Genomic DNA, 8,600 nt, shown 5'->3' with positions numbered 1-8,600 from the left:
TCCTGGAGCCATGTTGCATGTTTGTTGTGTGATACCGGATTGCTCCATATGTTTTCCCAGAGTCTCTTACTTGGTTCGGCTTCAGGAATTTCTGGGTGGTTGTCTTCCCCTCTTAGTTGGCTGTATAGTCTTTTCTGGTTGGTTCCGAATAGTTTGTTCTGTTGGTATCCCTTATTCCTGTTCATGTACCGTTAGATCTTATGTGCTTTGGCCTTAAGCCTCTGTTTTACATCTTCTATTGTGTTGTTTAGTCCCCTCTCTTGTAGTTTGTATTTCTCGCCTTTTCCAAGGAGGTTGCTGTTTTGGTTTCTGTTGGGTTGATTGTGCTGGTGGTATTGGTGTTCGAAACCCCATCAGTTCTGCTACTAATCTTGCTCCTGCATATACCAAGTTATTTGTTTCTGTGATACTGGTGGTGTGTATTATGCCCATTATTTCATTGACCTCACTTGTTTTCTCCCTTAATTTCTTTGTGTTGTAGGCTTTCATGGAGGGGATCTTTGTTCTCTCTGTATCTGGCTCCATCCATTGTCTAATCTTTTCTACCCATTCCGTCCTCTCTGTTACTTCGTCGGTGTTTCTTCGTGTGTCGTTGTTTGATACCTCATCCTCCCTGTCGTCTTCTGTGGCATCGTCTCTCAGTTCGTCTTCGTGTAATTCGTTGTCGTGTGACATTTCCCTTTCCAGTTCTTCTCTTTCTGTTGGGGAGAGCCAGTTGTTTTTCTTTATGTTCCTTACTTGGTCTGCCAGCCTCTGCTCTGTTTGGGGGGTGTTATTCCTCTCATTCCAGATGTTGACCAATCTTCTTCTATATCCTCTCTCCGTCGGGTTGCTTCTGATGTAGCATCTCCATATTTCCTTATTTTCTTCTCTTGTCCATTTCTTCCTTTTTGCTTCTGTAGCTCCAATCTCGGGCTGTTGATTATTGTCGTTGTGGTGATCAGTTGCTGGATGACGACCTCCAAGTACCTGACCGTCTTCCCCTATTATTATTATTATTATTATTATCATCATCAAAGTCGATAAGTACAGAAATCTGCCGTGTTGGGCTCCTTGATGTTGGTGTATTCTCTCTGAATTCTCGAGGCAAGCAAGGACTCAGCCAAGCTGCAGTACAAGTGTGATGTGACTCGCTGACACAAACTCCTCAGTTCCAGAGGTCTTCCTCTGTCCCTCACACCGCCGGACTGTGGAACAACCTCCCAGAGAAAGTAGTGCAATTGGAAAGTTCAAACGAAGGTGCAATGCATGACCACCCTGATACTATTATCCTTGCATTTGAATGCGTTTTTATCTGTTTGTTAATGTATTAATTCATTTTTCCCTCTTCTGATAATTGCGGTCTATTCTCTCTATATTTCCATTTATCTCCTCTTACTTCTTCCTAATGAACACCGCGATATTCTTTGGAAGCTTGAATTTCAAGCCAGTGGCTCCTTTGGTGGGCTTGTTCTGTGTGAATAATAATAATAATAATAATAATAATAATAATAATAATAATAATAATAATAATAATAATAATAATAATTGTAGTAGGAAAAAACTCTCTATCGCGAGAGTATATAATGTTCTAAAGGGTCCACGATAATACAAAGTGTTAAAGAGTCCGTGTATAATTTTTAAGACTTTACAAAAAACTTTCGAACCCTTCCGAAAGCTTTTTGTAAAGTCTTAAAAATTATACACGGATTCTTAACACTGTATTATTGTGGACCCTTTAGAACTAATAATAATAATAATAATAATAATAATAATAATAATAATAATAATGTTACACCACTGAAAGAACATTCACAAGAGTCATGACTGATCGCCTCATCATCATCATCATGGACCATCATGGGATTACCCTGACTGGCGATGACCGAGCTCTTCAATCTATACTCTCCCTTATCTGATTACAGCTGGTTTTGCGCAGCCCAAAGCCACGGTGGTTCTTCCAGATTGACTCTCCTGGCTGCTATCTACCGGTTATATTTACGTAATCAAATCACTCGAGATAAGACTGACCTGCTTATTACTTCTTTTTTTTACAGCGTGATGAGCTTACCGAGTTCTCTGAGTACGGATTTCGTCCGCTTTCTTCTTCATACTTTTTCTTTGGGAAACCTTAGTTGAGAATTTTAATGGTCCAGTCAGGGAGTCATCCATACTGATAAATACGAAGGAAGGAAGGAAATGGAATATAGCAGGGGCGAATGCCAAAAATATTGTCTCATAGTATCAGCTGTTATGAACGTCATCAGAAATGACTCGACAGACGTATGATTGACAGATATTGTTTAGTCAGCTCTCTCTCTCTCTCTCTCTCTCTCTCTCTCTCTCTCTTCTCTCTCTCTCTCTATCTGTATCATAACCAGAGTTACACCCCATTGAAGCATAATTCACCATAATATGAATACGTAATATAAAATTGATTCAACTACTACTCTGAAGCTATTGTTAAAAGTTGTCTAACACGCATATAAAGATTCCTTTCTTAGGAGGAGAAATAAATAAATCAAAACCACATCCTGTCGCGAGCACTTCCCATTCGTTCTCACAAAACTACAGAGCATTTCAGTAACTATATATATATATATGATGACGTGTCCAAAAATGGTAACGAACAAGTCAATAAATTCTTTAGATCATAGAATAGAATAGAATATAGAATTTAGGCTAAATGCCAAGCGCTGGGACCTACGACGTCATTCACCGATGAAAGGGACATTGACAGAAGACAGAACTTTGACATGGGGAGGAAAGAGAATCTGAACGGAGGTACAGTAAAAGGAATGAAAAAGGTTGCAGCTAATAAGGGCCGAAGGGACGCTGCAAAGACCTTTGAGTAATGAATACAGTGAACCACGTGAAGTTTACTGAAGGCACTACCCATCTAAGGGGTGGCTTTAGATTAGAATACAAAAAAAGACGAAGAAAAAGCAACGACAGGAACAATAATGAGATAATAAAGACGAAGAAAACGCAACTACAATGACAATAATGCGTCAGCCAGCACGGGCTCTTGCTCAAAATGGAGATAGTAAAGTGGATGTAAATAAGAAAAACCTTTTTTTAGTTTTCTGTAAAAGAAATCTATTGAGATGGCTTTGTCTGTCCGCCCTCAGATCTTTAAAATCTACTGAGGCTAGAGGGCTGCAAATTGTTATGTATAGATCATCCACCCTCCAATCATCAAACATATTAAATTGTAGCCCTCTAGCCTCAATAGATTTAGTTCATTTACGGTTAAAATTAGCCACGATCGTGCGTCTGATGTCGCCTATGACCTCAATTTCAACGATGTTTGGAATTTCTTGGCGCAACATAAAATTCTGACCTACTTCGTGACAATAGGCGATAGTGAGAGACTCTCGGGCCATCTATTAAGCCTGTCATCGAATTGGAAAATCATTAGACAGTATGATATTACCACGCGAATACTCTTCAGCTGTTCAATGGTGGGATCCTACTTTTCTCGGTACAATTTATGGATTTTAATATAAAAAATTCCAGGCACGCACGCACACACATACATACATACACACACACACACACACACACATATATATATATATATATATATATATGTATATATATATGTGTGTATATATATATATAATATCTATATATATATATATATAGATATATATATATATGTATGTATATGTATGTATGTATACTGAATCACGAAAGTTTGGAACGTGATAAATGCATAAATAAAGGTATAAGACACGAAGGAAAGTGCAGCTAGCTCAGTGTTTTACTTTTCTTCGTGGTTTGTACACATACACACACACACACATTTATATATATATATATATATATATTATATATATATATATATATTAATATATATAGATATATATAATAATCACATATATATAGTAGTATATGTGTCTAGTTGTTTGTTGTCCAAAGCAAAAAAAAGAAAAAAATTAATAAGTAAAACTGGATGATAAATAATCGTGTATATATATATCATATATGTATATTTATCTATACACGATTATTAATCAATTTTACAAACGAAGTTTTTTGTGAACTCAAATACGAACCAGATATCGATTTCACTTTACCTAGTATTGGCGAAACCAATCCATTCATCTGAATGGTGTCACTTTTTCCATATATCAATCCAGCGTAGTATACAAGCTGGGATCAAGGTCATTGCAGTCGATGCAATCTGCATATACAATTCCCTTTGGTTGTAAGTTATTACCGAAGTGAATTCGATATCAAAAGGTAATTGCTTGCTGCAGCACATCGTAAACATGTGACTATATTGATATATACATTATATATATATATATATATATATATATATATATATATATATATATATATATATATACACATATATATCGATGTCAGTGTCAAGACGAATGTCAATGGAATGAAGTGGAATATATTAGAAACTAGGCCAGAAGCCCCAGCGCTTGGAGCTACGAGGTCATTCAGCGCTGGAAGGGATATTGACATTAGAAGGGCTCTAGAAGACGTAGGAGGACGTAGGAGGAGGAGGTACAGCACAAGGAACGAAAGCAGTTGGAGTAGCTAGGGGCCGAAGGACGCTGCAAAGAAACCATATATATATATATATATATATATATATATATATATATATATATATATATATATATATATATATATATATATATATATATATATATATATAGAGAGAGAGAGAGAGAGAGAGAGAGAGAGAGAGAGAGAGAGTAATGCCTACAGTAATTCGAAAAGCATAAAGTAGCGTTGCCAACTCCAATTTCCTTTATCTATACGTGATTTCCGTTCGTCTCTCCAATCCAACGCTGGCTTCTCCTCCAACATCCTGTCAAGGATTCTAGCCACACCCCACTATGACTTTCTTACATGTTGGCCATCATAAGAAGCATATATATGTACGTGTATTTAGATGTATGTATATATTACACTAACACAAGCACAGAATTTTGTCTGCGTGCTCAGCATGACTTTATAGTACAATAAATACTCTCGAGACCTTTCAGTGTTGCCTGTTATTTTGAAATGAGAAATTATTTGACGTAGTGACACATGCTATCAAGCTTCGTCATCAAACGAGCTTAACGACAAGTTTTCTAATATAACAGGAATAATTGTATATTTCTCGCGAGCTCATTTTACGCTTGCAAAATTCTACTTTTATTACAGCGGCTTACAAAAGCTTAGCCACTTCTGCGAAAATTTGTGAGGCGTTTGTATATCGTTCATTTATGACATTGTTCGTCGCAATTTTACAAACAATGACAGAAAAAGACACGTACAAAATGCGTCCAAATCGAGTTTTCTGTGCAGCGATCAAGACCACAGTGAATTTCTCTCGGTGGTCTCGGTATAATGCCGTATGAGCCGCGGCACGTGAAGCGTTCAATCACGGCCCGGTGATGGCCTGTCCTCTAGGGTTGCCAGACGCACGATAATGGCTAAATTTAACCTTAAGTAGAATGAAATCTACTGAGGCTAGAGGGCTGCAATTTGGTATGTTTGATGATAATGGGTTTGGTGATAAACCTAACAATTTGCAGCCCTCTAGCCTCAGTGGTTTTTAAGATTTGATGGCGGACAGAAAAAGCGCGGACGGACAGGCAAAGTCGGCACAATAGTTTTCTTTTCAAAAAACTAACAAGGCATGATCTGATCTCCAGTTTACTCGGTGCGCGTGCTAAAATCTACAGTCACCATGGAAAATTAAAATAAATAAGCTATATATATATATATTTTTTAGAAATAATTGTTCTGTACTGTTTAACATGATGCGCATTACTTATTTTTGACATTTTAATTCTAATAAATAAATCATAAATACGGTACATATCCTAAAATTCCTGTATCTTTAACTCAACGTGAAACACCTTGTAGTAGGCTTTTCCATAGACCTTTCCCACCTTCAGCAAGAACAAGAAGAACAACGAAGTCTTTTGTAAGCATACGTACAGCCCAAGTAGGACGAAAATGAACCACCACGCCCTGAGAACACACATTACGCGAACAAACACCGTAGCATATTCTAGCGTCATTGACAAAGCGTATATATATTCTTTCGCCTGGCATTTCATGCTTGCATCTTGTTAGTGCGACAATCAATTCACGCCGCCGATGACGAAGCAGACGGATGACTTTGAACCCATTGACCCTTTTTCACTTTCTTATTCCTTGTTTCTTTTCTGACGGTGGATAGGTTATTCGATGTTGCCCTCATTTTTTTTTCTCGAAAAAAATACACTATGAAATATATTTTTGTAAGCATTAATGCTGTATATTAGTTTTGTACCAAAAATACAAAAAGATTTCTGTATATGAAGTTTAAAGTCAAACTTGAATAAAATAAATAAATAAAAACTAATTCATCGTTTAACCAACGCCGTATATGTTCCGCATATATATATATATATATATAATATATATTATATATATATATATATATATATATATATATTATATGTATATATACTATATATATATATATATATATGACTCACTTCAGGATCGAACCTCGATCTTTTATATCTGATCTACATGTGATTGTGCGTTGATTATTTCTAATATTATATATACATATATATATATATATATTTATATATATATATATATAATATATATATATATATATATATATATATATTATATATTGGCGTCCGTGTAGAACAGCGGAAAGAAATCAATGCGCACGCTACCCCATGATATATACATATATTTTTTGTCGTTACAGTTACTGTTGCTATAACCGATACCTGGACAGCTGACGGTAACGAGACCGAGTCTAAATATAGCAGGTTTTGAAGGCCACTTCAGCCCCGCCTCAGCGGAGAAAAAATACAAAATAAAAAAAAATCACAATTCCTCCTTTCTTTCATTCATCACATCTATGGCTGGCTACCAGCTCAACTGTTAGAGAAGAGGAGGACTCCTCAGTCTACTTCAGTAATTAATTGATAACTAATATAAGTAATCTAATTCGTTGGCATTTTCCCGAGATGTATTCGAGTACCAAGACCTTTCCCTGAAAAGAGCGTGACGCCATATCTTAAAAACTAACCATAGAATTTTCTTGAAAATAATCTCATTATGTTTCCCACACTCAAATTACATTCCTTTGATTTTTATAATCTAACCTTACTTAATCCAACATAACCGAACCTAACCTAGGGGCATTTTATAGTCCCAGTGACACTCTCGTCATCCTGTGCCCGAATTCCCCCAGGGGGTGTCTATGTCAACCTGACTGACTGTATGTGTACAGGTTGGCTTTGCTTCCAGGGCGGAAATCGATGGCGCTTAAAGATTTACTGTCAAGGAAGTTCTTTCGTACCTAGTTTTGTTTGAATTTCTGCATTGATGCTTTCTATAAAGACTGGTGCTGCTGGCCGCCATGTGTCATTGTTACTAACACTTCTGCCAAAGTGCTGCTCATGAAAATCATTAAAACGCTTACAATAGCAATTCCACAATGCAAAGCAAAGGTTACAGGAATAAGTAGAGAATATTATAGGCATGCTGGAGTCATTCTGGTCATTCCATATATATTCTAATGGATTTCAGTGTTATACAAAAAAAAATCAACCGAAGATTCTATTATTTTTTAATACTTTTTTCAAAGTTGAAAAATTTATATAATCAATTGTATACATGAGAGATGGAAATCAGCGGACAAAATTAAACAAGGGCTCGATCGAAGTACAATGAAAAAAAAATGATAAAAATTGATTTACAGTTCTTTGCTGTATTATTATTATTATTTATTTATTTTTTATTTATTTTTTTTGTGAGGACGAGGGCCGTGCCCGCTGCAGTAAACTACGTGGCATTTGAAACCTTTGTACCCGATTCTGGCCATATTGATTGGGCATACTGATTTTGTAATTTCGAAGCCATGAAGAAGAAATGAGAACTATTCAAACCAAACTGTTTGATCGATGTACATCTCTTAAGCCAGGTGCTCTAGAATTCATATCGAGCTATGGTTTTTGTAGACAAATAGAGATTTTTTTTTTTGCAGTGACACTTTATTCCGCAAACTGTCCTACTGTATTGTCAATTCATAGGTTCTCTCTCTCTCTCTCTCTCTCTCTCTCTCTCTCTCTCTCTAATTGCTGGACTTATTTTTAAAAAGTGTATAGATATTTGCGAGACTTCTAGTCCTGGCGCATACATACTATTTTGAATTTCCTATCTAAACATGATTATCTCAAATCCCAGGCACTAAAGTGTTCATACATATTTGCTATATCCTTAATAACCAACAAGACGTCATTTTACCAAATTAAAAAGACAACCAATTTTGTTTATTCCTTCAGCAACACGTCTACGTGTCAAGTTACAATCAACATGCTCGAGTATGTATAAATGCAGGCTCCGATTAAACTCTGTCGTCTGAAAGGGTATATAAGCAAAGTATATACTTTGGGTATAAGGGGCGTCCCCATTATCTCATACATACTACTGCCCTGAGTATGGCGCTGCCAAACAATGCTTCACTAGCGACTGTCCCTCGCTGCATCAAATACGGCCTGTAATCAATGGGCCTCGTGACTTCCACTGAGCCACGAGACTCGGTAAAAAGAAAAAAAAAAATATGATCAACAAGTGTTATGGAC

Source organism: Macrobrachium nipponense, chromosome 35 (assembly GCF_015104395.2).
Source record: "Macrobrachium nipponense isolate FS-2020 chromosome 35, ASM1510439v2, whole genome shotgun sequence".
Lineage (NCBI taxonomy): Eukaryota > Metazoa > Arthropoda > Malacostraca > Decapoda > Palaemonidae > Macrobrachium > Macrobrachium nipponense.
Note: the sequence above shows the minus strand (reverse complement) of the source record.